General features: G+C 40.6%; 1 protein-coding gene across 1 annotated transcript in view; it reads left to right on the top strand.

Annotated features, from left to right (window-relative positions):
- Nucleotides 1-2,994: 2,994 nt before the first annotated feature.
- The window catches only part of MET (MET proto-oncogene, receptor tyrosine kinase), a 126,965-nt gene continuing 108,370 nt past the window's right edge, over nucleotides 2,995-21,589 (top strand). The window contains exon 1 of the mRNA XM_012456983.3: nucleotides 2,995-3,372. The gene's annotated coding sequence lies outside the window, so the exon portion shown is untranslated. The remainder of the gene's footprint in view (nucleotides 3,373-21,589) is intronic.

The following is a 21,589-nucleotide window of genomic DNA, read 5'->3' as shown; positions in this document are numbered from 1 at the left end:
GAAGATATGGCTCCCCATTTGAGGGGGTCTATCAGTTTAACTGCTTTCGGCTGCAGGTGACAGAAGTCCCAGCTACCAGTGTCTGGAACAAGTTTTGTTTTTGTTGTTTTTCCACAAAACAAGAAATCCGGAAGCAGGTATCTACTGGCAGTAGTGGTGTAGCTCAGAAATGTTACCACCAACTTCTGCTTGCTGGTCATAAGATGATTAGCTCTCCAGTGGACATCACAGATGAAATCAGGAAGCAAGAAAAGATAAGGGGTGGCACCAGCTTTAAACCCTTTCCCACAAGCCCTCATCAGACTTCAGCTTATACCTCATTACCAGAATATCACCTGGCCATGTCTAGCTGCAAAGGAGTCTGGGAAAGCAAGTATTTCTCTTTTCCAGCCCCAAGAGTGGAGGCAGGAACTGGAAAATCTGGTTGGGAACAGGTGCTGGCTTAGCCAGCCAACAGTGTGGACCACAAGATATTTGGTTTGGTTAAGAAAATACCAACAGAACTTCATCATACAGTGTGTTACCCATCCCATGAAACCAAGGGAAGTTAAACAGCAACAATTAAAAGTTTGCTGCAAAACCAAAATTGAATTTTAGAACTCTTTTAAAATATCTGTTTCCATTCATTTCCCAAAATCTGAAATTATCTGTAAGCCTTTTCCCAATCAAATGTCTAGGTAGTGTGTAAAAATTACTTGACTTTCACACACCCAGATACTTTTTGTTATGCTATTGTTAGTTATGTTATTTTCATAAAATGTTATCTCCTTATTTACAGTTAATAAGTCAAAATAACAATTTTTAATACAGTTTCAAAACTGGACTGGAATTTGTCAGTTATTAGAAACTAGGAAGCTTCAGTGCTAAAAATAAATAATACGTTGTTTGTATTTATCATCTATTTTATTTTCCAGTTGGGATTGGCTTTTCTGGGCCTTTCTACAACTTTAATTGTAAATTTTTTCTTTTATATTTTTATCATGGCACTCAAACTCAGAAAACCTGTTAAGGCAACTACATAATGTAATCTAAAAATCCAGTTAACATATTGCTATGGAAACCAGGAAATAGAAACAGCACTCTAATCATTCCTTTAGACAACCATGGCTAAGAGTGTGTGTGTGTGTGTGTGTGCGCGCGTGCGTGTGTGTCTGTGTGTGTAAAAATTTTTAAATGCTTTAATTTAATCAACTTTTATTGAAAGCTGTTACTGAACCCAAAATCTGTAATTGATCTGTTCACAAATAGACCCAGTGTCTGGTAATCAGTAAATTAGTGTTTTTTAATGAGCTGTAGTCATTGATAAATTACGCCATGCAGTATCGGGAAATCTCCAGTAGGGCCGCGTTGCTTATTTAGTTTGCCTAGCCCTCTTGGTATGGTGTGAAGGACACCTGACTGGGCTGAGAGCTAAGTTCTAGCCTTGCCCCTCTTACTAACCAGCTGTGTGACTCTCCTGGGAACTCTTAGAAATTCGGTTTCTTCATCTGCAAAATGGTTCAATGCAAGACTTTAGTAATGTAATGGGAACTCACCTTTTCCATAATGGGGAATTACAAGGTTAATCACTTTTGAGGATTGAAATCACTCTCTTTTTTGTGTGTGTGCTTGTTTGTTTTTGAGACAGAGTCTCCCTCTGTCGCCCAGGCTGGAGTGCAGTGGCGTGATCTCGGCCCACAGCAACCTCCACCTCCCTGGTTTAAGCAATTCTCCTGCCTCAGTCTCCCAAATAGCTGGGATTACAGGCACACACCACCACCCCCGGCTAATTTTTTTGTATTTTTAGTAAAGACGGGGTTTCACCAAGTTGGCCAGACTGGTCTGGAACTCCTGACCTCAGGCAATCCGCCCGCCTCGGCCTCCCAAAGTGCTGGGATTACGAGCATGAACCACCGTGGATCACTCTTATATAACCTCTGCTAATGCCTGGCACATAGTAAACTCTTGAGAAATGATACTCTTACTACATTTTTCTATCTTTAATTCTGTAGTGAATAAGACCTAAACCTGCATAATAACTGTTATTTTCACCCATTACTTTCAATAACGAAGAGATCCACGTCTCATTATCTATTGCCATGATTGAACAAGCCCGCATGAGAGCCAGAACGAACTCAAGTTCTAACTGGCAATGCTCATTCCTTAGATCCTATTACCTTCGAGCGTTCATTAACTCTTGTAGGTCAGTGTCAACTTTCATAACGAAATATAAAATTATCCCAACACAATCCTAATAGAGTTCACCAAGGCCCCAAAAGCTCTTTTTTAAAAATCGTCATAAGATTTCAACATTCAAGAATTAAACTTTTGTTCTGTTTTGCTTGCTCATCGCTATTTGCTCAGTTATTTAATCAGCCTGCTTCCGGCTAAGAAAAAAACAAAGTTAAAGAAATGGAAGTCTCCTCGGGGTTAAACTCCTGTGTTGTTCTTCCTTGCAGAAATCTGAGTTATTATAGTAGAGGATAATCGGTGCATAATGAAATCATTGGGACAATTCGTCCATCCACTCCTACCTCCGCCTCTAACAATGAACTCCTTGTTTCTGGGTTGCCCAAATCTCTCTATACCCGGGTGGATGCCGGGCGGTTAGCGGAGACGTGGGAGAGGCCGAGAGCAGAGCTCGCGCCCTTCCCGGGGCCAGCGCGCGGGGTGCCAGGAGGGTGCGCACCCTGCCTCTGCGCGCCGGGTGACACTCGCCGCCCGAGCGCCAGGAGGGGGAGACTCGGTCCCGCTTATCTCCTGCCGAGCTAACTTCAGACCGCCTGAGCTGGGGGAGGAGAGCGCGCAGCCAGGGCGAGAAAACTTCTCCACCTAGAAAGTTTCACCTTGTCGTGGGCGGGGCAGGGGCGGGAGGAAACGCGACCCCCGCGGGGCCAGGCGCGGCGCGGACGGCAGGAAGGGCGGGGGCCGATTTTCCTCTGGGTGGTGCCAGTCCGCACCTCAGCGGTCCTTGGAACCCGCGGACTAGGCGGACCGACAGCGCGCGAGGCAGACAGACACGTGCTGGGGCGGGCGGGCGAGCGCCCCGGTCTGGTCGCCTGGCGGTGCCTCCCGCCCCGACGCGCCCGGGCCGCCGCGGGCCGCGCGCGCCGATGCCCGGCTGAGTCACTGGCCGGGCAGCGCGCGTGTGGGAAGGGGCGGAGGGATCGCGGCCGGCGGGCGGGGCGCTGGGCTCTGCCGGGCCGCAGGTGACCCGAAGGCCCTCGCCGCCCGCGGCGCCCCGAGCGCTTTGTGAGCAGATGCGGAGCCGAGTGGAGGGCGCGAGCCAGATGCGGGGCGACAGCTGACTTGCTGCGAGGAGGCGGGTAGGCGCGGAGCGCGCGGGTGGTCCCTGCGCCGCTGAATTCTCCACGGGTTCCTGGGCACCGCAAGGTAAAACTGCAGCCCCTCTTCAGATCCCGCACCCCACCCCTCGCCCCAGCGGTTCTGCTTTCTTTGTTCCCCTAAGAGACCTGACTGCTGCTCCAGGGGGCAAAACCACAGAGGTGGGAGAGAGTTTAGGAGCTTCGGAAACTGAAGAGACATGGCCAGGAGGAGGACGAAACGAGAATGGGGCTTGTCGTTTTAGAGGGTTCCTTCTGATGGCCACCTGTGTGACTTAGGAGGGAGAGGGGCCCTGGGACAGCGGGTGATGTGTGACTGTTATGGCCCAGCAAGTTTTAAAGCTGGGATCTGACTCAGCCCTTACAAAAGGGATCCGGTCATCCTCGTCCCGCCGCGATGCAGTCGGCAAGGTTTGAGCCGAGCTGTTTCCTTGTTCCCAGCCTTGCTTTATCTGTATTATGTTGGGGTCCTTCCAAGGGGCAGGTGTTTCTGTGAAAGTCTGAATTTTTCATTTCTGGCAATCACGCGGGGCTTGTGATCCATCCATTTTCCATCGTACCTTATCTCTTTCTGGGGCTTGTGGAGGCCATCTATCTTATTAGGTGAAATAGATTATAACCAGAGGCTGGGCAATGTGGCCAGTCATAGTGCTGACCCGATAATTAAAGCACCAGTGAAGTACTTTCCCTGACGATTGTCAATGCAAAATTTACTCCGAGGTACTGTTTCCCATTCATATCTTTTATGTTTTAAAAGAACCATTTGCTAATTTGGCAGTTGGAGAGGGCTCCAGTGGCTCATGCATGAATAGTTGCCCAGTGTATTTTACCTTATCACAGTTTTATGTTCAAAGGAGCCCTCAGGCAGAATGAAACATTGTCAGCTCTCTTAGGCAAAATAATCAAGATACTTTAATTGCTATGTTAAGATGGTCCATGAATGTGAGAGGATTGTAAAAACTGACATTGGAGACAATATAGACTATCTGGACCCTCTCTTGAATTTTAAGAAGACTGTTCACATTCTGTAGCTTTGAGTGGAGGTTTATTCTGTCACCAGACACATGCACATTGCCATGCAAATGAATTCAGAAAAACATTATATTCCCTTACAGCTAAACTATTCTAGCTGACTAATGAATATTTTCTGCATGAAGGTGATCTGAAAATGATGTACATCGTGTTTCTCTGTGCTATGGGGGCATAAATTGCATTTTTATGTACACAGTGTAAGTGGTGCTTGGATTATTTACAGGTACATAGCTTTCCTTCCTTGTTCTAAGCTAATTGAGCTTTGTTTTTAACATGTAAACTTCCATAATGGAACAGAAGTGAGGTACTTTGGTTCCTATCATTTGCAAGTCTGTGGTGTAGTCAATGCTGAATAACACAGGGAAAATTTACATCATTCATAAGAAAATTTTGTAGTACCAAAAATGTGTCTGATAGCCTAGAAAATGTACTGGTGTTTTAAAAATTCTATTCAGTTTTCAAACTTAATGGCGCATAAGTTATTAATGTAAAAATATTTTGCTTTTAACGTGATGGAATTTGTGGCATATAGAGGATGGTCTGCCGACTACTGCTTTTTCAAAATTGCTTTGTTCTTGATACATGGCAATAGAGGTTTACATTAGATGTATACTACATGCTTTCAAAATTAGTGGATGGAGTTTATCTTCATGATAAAAATGTACCAGATTAATCATAGCCAGTCAACATGAAAGCTCATAACTAATATTTTAACTACTTTTAAACCTATAATAGAGAAAAATGGTCCTTTTCTAAGCAGAAGAAATATCCATATTTTATAAATTCCTTTTAAGACTATGTAAGTATTTGCGTTGCATTAATCTTGAAATCTTTAAAAAAATTTGTCTTAATGAGGAGTAGACTGAGAAATACATTTCAAAAATCAATTTCTTTAGCTGTTGTTAAAATATTGTTCAAAATAGCGTTAGTCTAATTATCCTTCTGCAAATCTACATAATAGTCTCAAATAAACTTTTTCTCAAATGTGGTCATCCCAAAACAATGTGAATAACTCAGAGGGGTTAACATCCTCTAACTGGCTCATTTTCTCCAAGTGGCTGCACCAAAGACATGATGACAGTCCCATGGTGAGCACAGTTCCTCACACAGTCAGATTACCTCCCATTTCTCTGTCCTCTTCCTCCTCAACCCTTTCCCTTGGCTTGATCAGAGCTGCTTCCAAGGCCTTCTGTGCCCATTTCTCCAGCCCAGTTTGCTGGTTTCTTCTTTAGGCATTAGGCTTAGTGATCCTCACCAGAGTCATCTATGCTTTCTTTTTCATGGTCTAAATCCCTAAGATTTCCTTGGTCTGCTGTGTTTATTCATGGGATACTCAATTTCCTCTTTGTGCCCTCTTATGAGGAGAAAATGTATGTAGAAACTCAAGTGTCAGGAAGTGAGCCTTCTTTTCCTGGCTGGTGTATGCTGAAACTTGTGTTTTTGACACCAAGCCCTCTGGGCAAGAGTTTCTTCATGGGTTTTCCTCAGTGCAAAATAAATAGTCACATCTCAGGAAGAAATGATAGGTACACTGACTAATGTTAGTTCAGGATCACTTTGACGATGTGTTCTCAACTGATGCTGGGTTGCTGCCAGACCCACATTTCCCTGACCAAATATAACTAGGACCTATATATTGAGTATCATATGTGCCAGGTACTAGAACATTTTCTTTAAAATAAAGAAATGGAATATGCCCTTGAAGAGTTTACAATCCAGATATACAGACAAATATCACATATAAAATGAACCCAAATCCATAATTTTTAAGGGGACATCACACAAGAAACACTTTCAAAATCATCCTATTTGCTATTAAATAATAGGATTTTTTTTTAAATCAAAGATTGGAACTTAAAAACCTTAAAATTTTCAAGCTGCTTCTGCATATATCATCTTTCTGATACCAAAACGATCTTACAAGATAGGCAAGTCTGATAACATCTTAACATTCTCATGTTATAGACAAGGAAACTGAGTTTGAGACTAGCTCCATGTTATTTCAATAGCACCATACCACCTCTCCCCAGACATCAGCTATTGGAAACGTTTTCCAAGGAAGCATAACTAGGGATGCTTAAGATAGTGATAAATGATGAATATAACATATCTAGTCCCTGCAGTTTTTCTCACCTTCTCTTTCTCCAGTTCTCACTCTTCTTTTTTTAAAAAATTTATTGTTTTTTCTTTGTAGTAAGACATACCAAGAAAAGGTTTTATTCATATGTGTGCGGTATTCTGCTCCTGTTATCAGGATTAAGAGCCATGAATAATTTTGTAATCTATCCTTCTATCAGAAAGCCCATTCTCAGATATCTTTTCAGCTGTGTTAAACAGTTCCCCTTGGGATTTGTTTCAATAAAAACATCCAGTAAAATCTGACTACTTTGCTTTTCATGGGACAAAGTGAAGAAAGTGTTTTTATAAGCTGTAAAACTTAATTGAGAGAAAAATCACGTGTGTCATTTGTAGCAGAAGGTGTAAGCCCGGTGAAATAAAAAACAGTTAACTTTGTAATCACATACCCAGGTACACATATTTCTCTCTGTGATTGCATAAATGTGTGCAAGTATGTTTATGCAGGTTACTCACATTGATTTTACTTTCTATAATAAATTATGTAGCTATAGGGCCCATAGACAATTATATAACGGACAATCGAATTTGAAAATGTATTTCTCCTAATATAATAAAGGAAAGCAATTATGAAATGTGCTTAGAGAATCACAGGTTATGAGGATTTAATCATTCATTCAGGATAATTTTTTGACAACTTACCAGGAGTAGCTCTAAAATCTGGTGTTTCCACAGAGAATAAAACAGACAAAAATCTCTAACCTCATGACGCTCTGTTCTATTGAGTTGGGAAACAATAACGAAACACATAACTAAATGTATTGTATGTCAGGTGATAACAGCTTCAAGGTAGAATAAAATGGAAAAGAGAATAGGAACTGTCAAGGATAAGAGGAAGTGGGATGGTGATTGAAAAACTCAATAGTGAGGTCAGAGAAGGCTTGTCTTCAAAGGTGGGCTTGGGGATAGAGCCTGAAGGAGATGAGGAGGTGAGCCAGGTGAATATCAGAGCACTTTTCAGGAATGCCATTCACATCTTGTTTTTCCTGAAACTGTGCAGTTCACAGCTTACAAAACTGTCCTTAGAGTCCCTGGTTTTATAGGGCGATACCTTAACAGTGCCCCTGGTTTTGTAGGGAGATACCTGGACAGTGCCTGCCATCATTAGCTACAGTCTTAAAGATGAAGATACAGGAGTGACCCAGATCTTTTGGTTTATAAGATATGGAAGATGAAGACCCAGAGTGTTTTTTTGCATTCACCTGGTCCCATCCCATACCCCATCCTCTTTCAGAGATATTGCTCCATTCGAACAACTTTCCTTCTTATTTTCCACACTGTGAGCCTGGCACAGTGAAATTTGTTGAGAATAATACCCATGGGCTTTTTTGCTGATCCCTTCTGTGGTGTAAATCTAAAGACAGCAAGAGACAGTTGCTGATGGCGTGCAGCCTCTGTCTGCTATGCACTTCTTTCTCTCCCCCTCACTCTCCTTCCTTTTCCCTGTCCAGTATGAAGTAACTGCATTGGATTTTCTTCCTCTTGTCTTCGTGTTCCCTTATTTGCCTATTTATATTCTGTATCAAGATTTTCAAACAGGTAACTTAAATCAGGAAAACTAACCTTTTCATTAGGGGATTGACAAACTGCTTAGGAAAAGCCCTACCTAAGAGGGGCAGTCACCACTTGGCATGATTAGAGCTGCCACGAGGCTCCGTGTATGGCATGGGCCCATGTGGTAGTATCTTTCAGATTGTCAAGAGAAGCTAGAAATCTCCCAATTTCAAAATGTTGACTCAGTATTTTTAAAACACTGTACAGCTTACAGTGGCACAAAGTCTGCAGGCCAGATTGAGCTCCTGATGGTCCCAATTGCAGCAGCATGCATGGCCCAAGAGCCCCAGGACAGCTTCTACAAGTATTTTATTTTCTAAAGTTCTCAGAAAATTAACTGGAATTCTCTGGAAAATTAACTAAGCAAATTTTTAAAAACCGATATTTTATGTCAGTTTCTATTGGCATGTACTTATTTTTCTATCAGTATCAGCCCACATACTTTACATCAAACTATGTACATTTCTAAACTAAAGGGTAATCTAGTTGTTTCATTCTTAAACTGAAGTAGTCATTTTTTGAAACCTGAATCCATCATGGCTTTATGCATCAATTTCATTTCCAAGTTCTCTGATTCAGGATAAACTCCCCCTTTGGAATATTCTCTTCCTCTCTCCCTCTCTCTCTCTCTCCCCCTCTCTCTGGAAATGCCTGAACTTCACCCATTGTTATTACCCTGCCATTGAAATTCAAAACATGCACTGCCCTGCTGATTTCCAGTGCCCTTTAAAAGCAATCAGATCAGTGTTAAAATCTATTTTTGCAAAGGAATAAAAGCTCACGGGTTGTGTGCTAACTTGTTTCCTTTAATCCTAAAATCTCAGTGAAATGCCCAAGCTAGCAGCCCTCTGGAAGGCCATTGTGTTAAAAAGGAAGATTATGTACTGTATTTCTTCTCACTATTTTAAATGCAAATATAATAATATATCATGAAACAGTAAACATGCAGTGCACATATTAAGATCAGTGGCCTATTCCTATTATGAAATGATCTCCTACTCCTTGATAGTTGGAATTCTAAGGCAGCACCCAGAATCTCAGGTCCCATTTGAAATTGTATGTTTTTTTAAAAAAAGAATGACTTGGGGAATAACTGTTCAATAAGACCATAGAAGATTTCTAATTTTTAATATTTTATTAAAAATGTAAAGAAAAGCATTGAAAGCTGAGACTTTTGAAATAATGTAGTCTTTGCAAGTCAGAGAAAGAGAGAAGTGGTCAATTTGTTTTTAGAGATAGGTTGCCTCCTTTGAGGCCTAATCATGGGGAAAGGAAAATCCAGCCGAGTTTGGGTCCATAAGACAACTCAACCCAGCTTTAAAAGTAAGTTTTGGCTTTCCTTGGGACCAGAGTGTGTTTAGACCAGCATTTTAGCTCTTAAATTTTAAACCTAGGGGCCTTTTAAGGGAAATTTAATCCATGTGTTTTTGATTCACTAAATCTTAAATCATTACCCACAAACTGTATGTCCCTCTAAGCTCTTTGATGTCCAAGAAATCTTTAAAATCATGTAAGGCATTTTTGTTCCAGAAAAATAGGGAGTTGGTTTTTGCTAAGCATCAGAAAACAGCATCCTCAAAAATCTGATTAGGTCTAAAATCCTGCAACCATGACAGTATGAATGTTTGAATCATACAACATGAAAATTTTAAGTACTTTTTAAAGTCCTTCTTTACCCATAATATTCAGTTGTAATCCTTACTAACCTCAAGGAAAATATTTTGACACATTTCCTCTTTGTTTTGTAATATAAATATAAAGCCCAAATATTTGTCATTTTATTCTGGCACATAGTAGGTACTCAGCAGATATTTTGTAGAGTGTTAAATGAATGACTTTTTCTTTTCCCCAGAAACTTCTAGCTAATATCAGTTCTTCTATTCAATATTGATATCCATCTGTCATACCTTGGAATGAGATCTATTCTGAGTCAGTGACCCCGCTCAACAAATTTTTTAAATAAGCCGTCTAACTAAATATATGACATTTATTGAAATTCATTTTGCACCATGAAGCGACTGCCTTGCAAAGAGTGCTGAAAATAGGAAGGAATTTCTAGACTAATTTGATTAAATATTCAGTTGTTGCCATATGCTTTCTGAAAATTGATTCCCCCCCCTTTTACTATTCCTGTCATCCTTCCTCCCACCTTGACATGCTTACTGATTGAAAGCTATGCACAGAAAAAGGGCAGGTTGCTTGTATGTATAAGTAAGAGCAGCAAGTCCAAACAGGCTTAGAAAACGTAACGCCATAATCACAAGTTGTCATAACATAGGAGAGGGGAGAGAGGAATACTCAACAATAAGAGTGGTGTTGGGTATTGCTCCAAATTACTTGGATGACACATCTTTGAAGTCTATTGTGTGGGGGAAAAGCACCTTCTTGCTGTAGTTAGATTTCCTGTTTGTGAATGTGTATTTTCGGGTAACTAGACTTCCCATATGAACTCAGCATAGCTTTAAGTGCAGTTCAAATGACATGATTAGAGAATGGCTGCTTTGGAGACAGCAGCTCCTTCTCTCTTAAAGAAACAAAACTATCATGCTGAAACATAGGCATTGAGATCTTTCTTGATACCATATTGTGAATTTCTAATGGCTCATCACATTTTATCCTCAGAAAAACCTTTCTGATGAAAAGTGTGTTGTTCTAGTATCACATTAGGGGTGATGGAATTGGCACTTTCTTATATCTTGAGGGGGCAGGGGGAGTAAAAGGAAAATTATGTTCATATGGTCTTAAAATAGAGATTCTTTTAGGTTAACCTGAAGATTTACTAAATATATCGTCGTTACAACTTGTTTTGACATTTAATTGTAGATAGCATTGTATCAGCAGTGACTTATTTATAGTTTTGTTTAGACTTGCCTAATTTTTATTTCATTGGTAGAACCAAACCGTCAGTGATAAATCACATATCAGTGTTTTTGTACACATTCATATTTATATAACTTAAAATTCCAATGTAAAGGTCTCACAACTTGAAAAATGAATGAATGCCTGAGTATTTGAACAGTTGGGAAAATATAGTTCAATTTAAGAAAGATTTTTTGTGATAATTCTTATGCCATATATAGAAAACAGATAATAAAGGAGAAGGCGTGGAGATTTGGATGGGATATTGGATCAATGAGGCAAAGGGAGGGGAAAGGTGGGCAGGATATGCTGAAGGGTTATGGGCTTGAGTACACCCTAAGTCAAAAACAGAGTGTAAGAGTGTACCTTTAAGAATCAGGCTGCCTGAATTCTAAGTAGCAAAGAGGCAGGTCAAAATGGGGAACAGGCCAGGCACAGTGGCTCACTTGTAATCCCAGCATTTTAGGAGGCCAAGGTGGGTAAATTGCTTGAGCTTAGGGGTTTGAGACCAGCCTGGGCAACATAGCAAAACTCCCCTCTTAAAAAAATACAAAAACTAGCTGGACATGGTGGTGCACCCCTGTAGCTCCAGCTACTCAGGAGGCTGAGGTAGGAGGATCACCTGAGCCCGGGAGGCTGATGCTGCAGTGAGCCGAGATCACACCACTGCACTCCAGCTTGGACGACAAAGAGAGATGCTTTCTCAGAAAAAAAAAAGGCAGGGGCAGGGGAGGGTGTGGAATAAAGCAAAGCTCATGGGAAAATGGTAGGGCTCAGGGTGAGCAAAGTCTAAATTTCTGCCAACTCGTGTTACATGTGGTTTGATTCTGGGAAAAAATAGACCACCATCTATCCAGTCCTAAATTGAGCCTTTTAGTCAGTCCTCCCCTCAGCTACCAGAAAGAATAGCAGGAATATGTCACAGAAGCAGCAAAAGCTTTTATTCTCAGTGTCAGAGGCATGTCCTTAGTACTCTATTATCTACTCTCAGACACTCTAAATGAAACTTCATTTTCTCTAAGAAAATCAAAATATAAAAAGAAAACTCAGGCAAATTTATAAAGGTTTTACACCATTTTCATGACTGAAATGTTCTAGCATATTAGCTCATTGTAATCTATAAATTCCTGTTGGGACCGAAAGTTATGGTCCTAAAACCTTTATTTGTAATCCTTTTCCACTAGGATGTCGTCTGCTGGGGATATAGATTAGCTTTCCTTAAGGATATTATCTTGAGACCATTTCCTTGGGCCTTGACTATACAAAGTTCATAATAGTGTGAATATAGGAATTATATTTTTCTATTCTAAACACGAATTCAGACAGTGATATAAAGATTTTAGGAAAGCTTCTATCAAGGCCTGCCTTCACTGCCTTTCTTTTTGCTCCTCTGAGGGTCTTAGGTGAGCCTGTCATCTAACTCTGCCCTTACTTCAAGCAGAATCCATTTGGCCCCAGTCAGTGGCTACATTGTCCAAAGTGAGCCTGTGGTCTCACAGCTATCTGGTTAATACAAGGACAGCAGACCAATAGAATCGCTTAGGACCTAGGCAAAACTTTGGGCTTAAAATATTACTTTAGCTATTGTTGTTTTCAATGAGCATCAAACAGTATGATATTTTAAGTTAAATTGAATTACGTAAAGAAGTAACCAAAGCAGAGATTGTTGACAAAAAAAAAAAAAGCTTCCTCCTAAGAGAAATGAATATGCATTTTGGATTTTTCAAAAATTCCCTTTCTGTCTTGTCAAAATTAAGATATTTCTAAAGTTTATTTCAGTATCACTAACACATACTTGGATTATTGTTCATTGAAATCTGTACATCAAAGCCCAGTGATTTTATACATTCTTCTGGTCTTCAAAGAGCTTACCAAAAAAAAAAAAAAAAAATTGTTCTTTAAATCACCAGAAAAGTGCAGATAAAACCCCAGACAGTTTCATTAATGACAATGAAAGGTGACAGCCGTAGAATCTATGACATAAGTTGATTAATTATTTTCCAAATGTTATTAAAGATTTTAGACTAATAACTTACACTGGTATCCAGGATCAAGTTTCCTTCATAATCCCTAAATGGGTTTTAATTTTCAGAGTTAGATGATCATTATATGTGATTCATTTCTCTAACATTATTAGACTGTTGGCTTTATTGAAAAGAGAACAGAGAATCTGTTTCCATGTGTTTTCTTTCCCCTGAAGTTATTCCTTGCAGAACTCAATAAAACTGGTTTTGAAATAAAAATAATCAAATGCTGGCATTTTCTCTTAATAAAGACCCATAGACTTGATGAATTACATAAACATTACGAGGAATTTACTTAGAGTTCATAATTACGTAACCATTTCATTCCCAAATCTGCCTATGGACAGTATAGGCATTCAATGAGAATGGGCATCGTGCATTAGCGTAAGGATGACCCAGAGTGAATTTTCATTCTTGTTTTGATTCTTTCCCATTTTGCCCAATTCATAGCACCTGCTTCTCTTAACCAGCAAATCTATTTGCATGTCTCCAGTCCCATTTTTCGCCACGCTCATTGAAGTGATTTCAAACTCTCGCCATTTCTTAAGCTCTTGCATCTTTTGGGCTCCCTTTATTCTCAGTATAAGATCTTCCTTTATATTTTAGAGAGTAAAACACAAACCCAAGTGGTTTCCATGTCACTCATTATTACCTCTTTCTGTCTCAAAGGATGAAGAGTCTTTTCTGTCTCAAAGGATGAAACAGTCTTTTCTACCTAGGTCTTGACCCCGTTCTTCCCCACACCTTCGAGCACCTTCTCCATCTATTCTACCCACCCTACAACCCTTCTGATCTTTAAAATCTCCCTTGCCATCTTGCTTTTTTTAAAAAAAAATATTTTAGGCTTAGTGGTACATGCGAAGATTTATTACATAGGTAAACGTGTGTCACAGGGTTTATTTCATCACCAGGTATTAAGCCTAGTACCCAATAGTTATCTTTCCTGTTCCTCTCCCTTCTCCCACCCTACCCCCTCAAGTAGACTCCAGTGTCTGTTGTTTCCTTCTTTGTGTTCATAGGTTCTCATCATTTAGCTCCCACTTATAAGTGAGAACGTGCAGTATTTGGTTTTCTGTTCCTGTGTTAGTTTGCTAAGGATAACAGCCTCCAGCTCCATCCATGTTCCTGCAAAAGACAGGATCTCATTTTTTATGGCTGCATAGTATTCCATGGCTTCACTATTTTTCATTCAGCTCCTACTCAACTTACTGACTCTTCTAGAAAGAAATAAAATACGCATGTCAGACATTTTAATAGGATCTTGAATACACAATTTCCTTAAGTATTCAGTCCTGTTTTCATCTTATCCTTTAAATAAAGAATTCTTGAAAATAAATGTCTAACTTAGTTTCTCTACTTTCTTCATTCCCATTGATTCTTAAGTCAGTCAACTCGAGCAGTCTGTTCCACACTCCCAAGAAAGTGTCCTCATTCTAATCACCAGTACCCTCCTCATGGCCAGATCTTATGGGCACTGGTTTTTATCTCTTTTGACCACTCTGTAGAATTTGACACTATACATTTTATTTCTCCCTTCTTGAAAGTTCTCCTTTAGCTTACCTCTCCACATTTTCTTTGGTTACAATTTTTCTTTTTACCCTTTGGAACATAAAGGTTAGATTCTAGTCTTCTTTAAGGCTCCATCTGAATTCCTCCTTTCTACTTACAAAACACAGTCACAGGTGATCTCACTTCAGTGACTTCCAGTACACCGATGGACGAGTGGTTCACAAACTGCTCTCTCACTTCCTCTTTTCTCCAGACCACCACTTTTGTGTTGTTGGCTACCTTATAGACTCCTCCACTTAAATGACCAGCAGCTACCTCAGAGTTATTAACTCAACTAATTACTTTTGCCTTCAAAGTCTCCTCTGCCTGTTTTCCTTACCTTGGCTTATGATACCCAGATAGACATTTTTTAGCCACTCTTGGTTTTTCAGTCTCCTCTACAAAATCCATATTGAATTATGCCCATATAATGTTTCTCACTTTAATATCTGTGTACTCTTATCAGTCCTTTCTTTCCATAGTGCTAGAAACTGTCCAGGAACATTCTTTCATATATTAATTGTTCCTGTTGTCCATTCATTCAACAAATGCTTGCCAAGTACTATGGAATGACACTATGCTAAGGGCTAAAAGTGGCGCTTATGCTCTGATGGGAGACACAGGTAAGTTACTATACAGCATGAGAAAGGCTGGATAAGGGGAAGGTGGGTTTGGTGTTCAAGCATGTGGGAGAGTTCCTAATTCCTCACTAGAGAGTGAGAGAGGCATCAGAGAAGGCTTCCCGGAAACTTTACCTAAGATAAGGCTTGAAGAGAGAGGACAACTTATCCATGTGAAGGTGAAGGCAAGAATATCCATAAAGAGGGATCCGCATGTGCTGAAACTCAGAGTGGGTGAGCACGTGGCTTGCTTCAAGAACTGGAAGAGGGCAGAGTGGCCAGAGCCTGGATTTCTAATGGAGTGATGGTGAGAGGCAAGGCTGGAGAGTGGGGCAGAAGCAAATGGTATGTGGCTTGTAAGCTCTGCTAAGGAGTGGACCTTTTGTTTTCAGCAAAGAAGCGACATAGTCAAATTGTCAGTTTAGAAAGATATCTCTGGTATGTTGGGGAGCAGATGATCAGGGTGAGAATGGAGAGGGAAGGCCAGCAAGGAAGCTGTTGTAGTAATCTAGGTAAGAAGGGACGCTGCCCTGACCACGGGCATGGAAGCCACTAAGAAGATGGATATGTTTACAGTACTAGTAGGTGGGCATCAAGGATGACGTTCTGGAAATATGGGGCATGTTAGGCCCTGAGGTAGGATACAGAGAGGGAGAGCAGGTTTCGTGGGAGTAGATGGAGTACCAGAAGGATATCCGACTGCTCCTTCTTGGTCTCTTGTCCCATCTGTCTTTGTCTCCTGGCCTATTAGCTTTGGTGGCCCCAGTGCTCAGTCCTCCTCTCTTCATTCTCTACACTCCTCTCCTCGGGGGTCTCCTCCACTCTCATGGCCTTTCATGCTATCTACACACTGACAACTTCTTAATTTAAATCTCTAGCCCAGATCTTTCTCCTTAACCCCAGGACTCAAACATCCAGCTGCATGCCCAGCATCTCCACTTAGATCCCTAAAAACCATCTGTCAGGCAGTTTGCAGTGGCTCGTGCCTATAATCCCAGAACTTTGGGAGGCTGAGTCAGGTGGATCACTTGAAGTCAGGAATTCGAGACCAGCCTGGCCAACATGGTGAAACCCCATCTCTACTGAAAATACAAATATTAGCCAGGCGTGGTGTGCACCTGTAATCCCAGCTACTTGGGAGGCTGAGGCAGGAGAATCACTTGAACTCGCGAGGCAGAGGTTGCAGTGAGCCAAGATGGCACCACTGCACTCCAGCCTGGGGGACAGAGCAAGACTCCATGTCAAAATAAAAATAAAAAAATAATATCTCCATCATGGGCAAAACTACACTCCTGGTCTTCTCATATCCCACAAACTTGCTTCACCAACTAGAGTCTGCATATTGGTAACTGACAAAGCCATTCTCTCCATTAAAAAAGTCAAAATCCTTGGAATATTCTCGACTCCTTTTTTTCTCACATGCCCTGGATCTGACTCCCTCAATAAATTTGGATGGAGTGGATTTGCACCCAAGATGGCCGATTAGGAGCAGCTCAGGATTGCAGCTCCCAGTAAAAGCGCAGAGGGTAAAAATTTTGAACTCTAAGGAGGAAGAGAAAAATCTTACAAACATCCAGTTAAAAAGAACATATTATCCACAGAAGAATGGTGCTGGAATTAGACTTTTTTTCTCCAATGCTGGAACGGACAGTGGCATGTCAATTAAAGACTACTGAGAGAAAGGACTACAGCCCAACAATCCTGTACCCAGACAAGATGTGGCCCATCTGTCAGGGTGAAGGAAAGATACACAGCAATTCAGACAGTCTATCTCTGTGTTCCCCCACAGAGAAACCTATTTGAGAGAAGACTTTCCAAACATTATCACTTATGTGAACCAGAACAACAATTTGGTAGGAATGTAAAGAAAAGAACACAGATCTCTGGGTTTCGCCACTAGAGTTCGGTGATTCAATGGTTTGGGGTCTAAATTTGCATTTTTGCAAGTTCCCAATTAATGCTAATGCTGCCAGTCTGAGAACACACTTGGAGAAACTTTAAGGTGTTTACTGATTTGTTTGTTTTGAGACAGAGTTTTGCTCTTGTTGCCCAGGCTGGAGAGTGATTTCGGCTCACTGCAACCTCTGTCTCCTGGATTCAAGCAATTCTCCAACCTTAGCCTCTGGAGTAGCTGGAATTACAGGTGCCCAGCAAATTTTTTGCATTTTCTTAGTAGAGACAGGGTTTTACCATGTTGGCCAGGCTGGTCTCAAACTCCAGACCTCAGGTGATCCACCCACTTTGGCCTCCCGAAGTGCTGGGATTACAGGTGTGAGTTACCACACCCAGCCACGTTTACTGATTAAAAACTACAGTAAACTCTCATATAATGTGGTTGACAGGTTATTGGAAACAATGACTTCAAGTGAAATAATGTATTAAAATTTTAATTTTATCATAGGCTAATTGATATGAACAAGAGTCACAAAAACATCACCAAAATTCTAAATAAAGATTCAACACACTTAGAATATTAAACTTTGAAATAAATGTGAGCCGTGCATACAATTAATTAAAAAAAATTTTTTTTGGATGGAGTTTGATCTGAGGCATGTGACAAAATAGTTTGCTCTGTCTTCAAAATAGAACCAGAATTCAGCCACATCTCCTCACTCTCTCCTTTCTCCCTGGCCCAGGCCACCAGGATCCCTCTCCTGGACACCACAGGAGCCTCCCAGCTGGCCTCGCTGCTCCACTTTTGCCCTGAACTGCCTCCCCACAGCCACTAGCAGTCTTCTCTCCCACGCGATGGAGGTGATTACATTCCAACATAATCCCCCCTTGTTCAACACCTTGCAACGACTCCCCATCTCACTCCAATAAAAACCTGAATCTCCCAGGGACCGACAAGGCCTTAGATGCTCTGATTCTTTGCCCTCTCTGATACCAGCTCCCAGTCACCAAAATCCAGGCTTACTGGCCCCCCTGCTGTGCTTCAAACACACCAGCCATGCTCTTAGTTCTTCCTTCTTGCTTCTGCTCTGAAATCTCTTTTCCCGTCTCAGACAGCTGAGTCCACAAAAGCTATCTTCCAAATTTCCAAGCTACAAACCTATCCCTGTACCTCTCTTCCAGGCAGTTCTGATACCCCAACCCTGCTTTTTGTTTTTCCCTGTAATGTACATCAACTTCTAAAACACGACATGATCACCTTGTTATGGGTATTAATCGTTGCCCCCAGCTAAAAAATAAATTTCACAAGAGCAGAGGTGTTGGGTTTTGTTTACTAATCTATACCAAGCACCTGATGCACAGCAGGATCCCAATAAATATTTGTCAAATTTGGTCTTAAATAGCTATCGGATAGGCAAAAGTGATATTTGAGAGATGGATTTCAGGATTCTCTGGAGACCCTTCAACAAAACATACAAAACTTTCTGTGATGTGGTTGCAGCCTAATTTTATACCTTCCTCCACTGTCACCCCAGCCCACCTGGCCTCTATGCTAATTGCAGCTTCCTGGACAACCCTGCACCTTCTCCCCAGGTGCCTGTGTATGAGTCCACTCCACCCAAAATGTCTGGTTGCCTACCTCAGCTGCACCTGAGCAACTCCAACTTATCCTACAAGACACAGCTCAAGCAGTATCCCCTCTGAAATACTCGTCGGCCCACTTCTGTCTGTCGAGTTAGCTCTTCTTCCCTCTGCTGCTCCAGTGACATGCTCACACCTTTACAGCACAGCCTGGGAGTATTGCGGGTGGAAGGTGAAGATTCCCAGTCAAGGGGCAGCATCTGTATGGTTGGAAAAGTTACTTGTTTTAATTTCTCGCCCTCTCTTCTCTCTTCTGTTTCTCTCCTCTCCCATAAACACACATACTGCCTATATACGCACAACCTGCCCTGAATTGATTTTCCTTGAATTGATGAGTTACGTAAATGCGATCCTAAGCACAGTTGTTTTCAGGTTCTCCTAACCTTTTGCTTTATTGATTTTTTAAGGATCCAGAGTGTTTACTGAGTTTCAGAAATTGGATTCTGTAATTATTTTTCTGTACTATCCTAGTTTTACAAGAATCCATTTGCTCAGCATTCTCTATTCATTTGAAAGTATTTAAGATTTGTGTAGAAAGTTTTGTTTGATTCTTATTTTCTGGCGACATATTGATCTCAACATAATGCTATTTATATGCTTTTAATTATTCCAACACTGTTAGAATTGCATTATGCTCGCTCAGCAAATCCACATCTATACAAAATATGGCCAGGTTTGGCTATTCCTTCACATTCACAGCATTCTCATGACTTCTAACAGTCTTTGTCTACTTTGCCTATAAACCCATAAGAAAATGTCATATACTGACAATTTTGATCTTGAAAAAGAGACCTTGGTTCATTCCAGGGTCAGCGTCTACTTGCGAACATTGATTTCCAAGAAAATTTCTCAGGTGTGAGCAAAATAAGCTAGTTAAATTCAGAACTAAGAGAAAATAGTGTTACAAGGAACTCCCACCTCATTCAAGCGCTCTGCATTTTGGGACCAGAGGGGGCCTGGCTTTTGGCACCCTCATGCCTCTCCCCTTGTCTCTCTATCCCTGGGTGCTGATTTCTCTTTCTTTATGTGACAGCCACTATGAAAAGAATGGGGTTCACTCGCCACCTGCATTTCTCCACAGCCATTTGATGTCTGCTTTCGATAACACCAGAGGAAACTGATCAGTCATATAAATCCAATCCTGAGCACAGTTCCTCGTTTGGAATTGTACCATGCCTTATGCCAAGGACATTTTCAAACACGGAGGGAATGTCTGATTCATTCATAAGTAATGTAACAGCTTCCTCTCCAACTTGCCTCCCTTCAGCGGTTCACATTCTGACTGTTCAATCAGTTTATCCTTTCCCAATCCTGTATTCGAATGCAACTGGCAAAGGTTGCTTGGCTGATTTTTTTTTTTTAACATATAGACTTGGAAAGATGTTTCTCAAATGTGACTTGTGGATTTATGGTATTCAGTGTTCCTGGATTAATTGAACAAAAACTGGTAACACTGTTACACAATCAGAATTACAAAATTATGTCCATCCATTTGGCTGAAAAATACGAAAAAAATACTTTTGTAGGTTTTCATGCATTTTAGCACTTTTTTACTATTAGGGAAGTTCAACCTTCACACTTTCAAGGGCAATGAAACATTCTTGTCTCACTTACAGTTTGTTAATGGGAAGAAAGCCCATCTGTCAATCAGGGCTCTGACAGTTCAGTATATTTCCTGAACAATATTTTTTAGATTATGTACAACGGTTAAAAACAAATGTCCATTTATTATTCTTTCCCACAAGTTGAGTATTTTCAACCATTCTTAAAAGGACAAAGATGTTTGCTGACAGAATATGAATTTATAAAGGATAATCTTGAGAATATAATGGCATTCTATTCTTTTTATCTTTACTTTTGCCATATCAGAGTTGAACAATGGTCTCAATCATATGTTACAACTAGAAAATGCACAGTTGGCTTTTCGTTACGCTAAGAATCAGTCATTTTCAACTTTTTAAATGATTATCAGACTAAGAGGGGATGCAAAAGTGGGTACGAAACTGAATAAAAGCACTATCTGCCAAAGAAACAACATTTGTGTAATAATTAAGAAACTGTTTAGAGCACCCTCTGGAAACATTAATTATAACACATGCAAATTATTCCTGTATGAAGCTTAACTTGTTTATCTCCTATAGCCACCTGTATTTGAATTTTTTAATAAGCTCATTTATTATAAATAAAGCATGCAAATCAATCAGGGAATATTTTTTCTGTTTCAGAAATTTCATGTAAGTGACAGGCTGCCATGTACAGTACAACTTATAGGGGGAAAAAGTACCTTTACTCCTTTCACATAGTTATATCTTCATCTGACACTGAAAGCCGTCTGTCAGGAACTTTTAAAACATGTTTTAGATGCACAGCAGCAAACCCAAAAGAAAAAATGCTATAGAGTTTTGCAATACATGTATGCCACAGAAATGTAAAAAAACGTTCTACCCCAACAGATAAATAGGTTTGGCCCAAATCTTTTTAATCTCAGTTTTATGGGTAAAAAAGATGATTTTTCCCTTATTTTTCTCCATTTGCTGACAACTAGAATTGCCATATAAAATACATTAATGGGACATATTTATGCTAAACAAATTATCCACTGTTTATCTGAAATTCAAATTTAATTCAGCATCCTATATCTTTACTTGCTGAAGATAGTTGGGATGTGGGCTTACTCTTTTTCTTTTTTTTTTTTTTTTTTTTTTTGAGACAGAGTCTGACTCTGTCATCCAGGCTGGAGTGCAGTGGTGTCATCATGGTTCACTGAAGCCTCGGCCTTCCTGGCTCAAGTGATCCTCCCACCTCAGCCTCCCCAGTAGCTGGGACCACAGGCACATATCACCACGACCAGCTAATTTTTTTTTATGTTTTGTAGAGATGAGCTTTTCCCAGGCTGGTCTCAAACTCCTGAACTCAAGAAATCATCTGGCCTCAGCCTCCCAAACTGCTGGGATTGCAG

Source organism: Aotus nancymaae, unplaced genomic scaffold (genome assembly GCF_030222135.1).
Source record: "Aotus nancymaae isolate 86718 unplaced genomic scaffold, 86718_ANA_hifiasm-v0.15.2.pri h1tg000002l, whole genome shotgun sequence".
Classification (NCBI taxonomy): domain Eukaryota; kingdom Metazoa; phylum Chordata; class Mammalia; order Primates; family Aotidae; genus Aotus; species Aotus nancymaae.
This window is presented reverse-complemented; position numbering and strand designations above follow the sequence as displayed.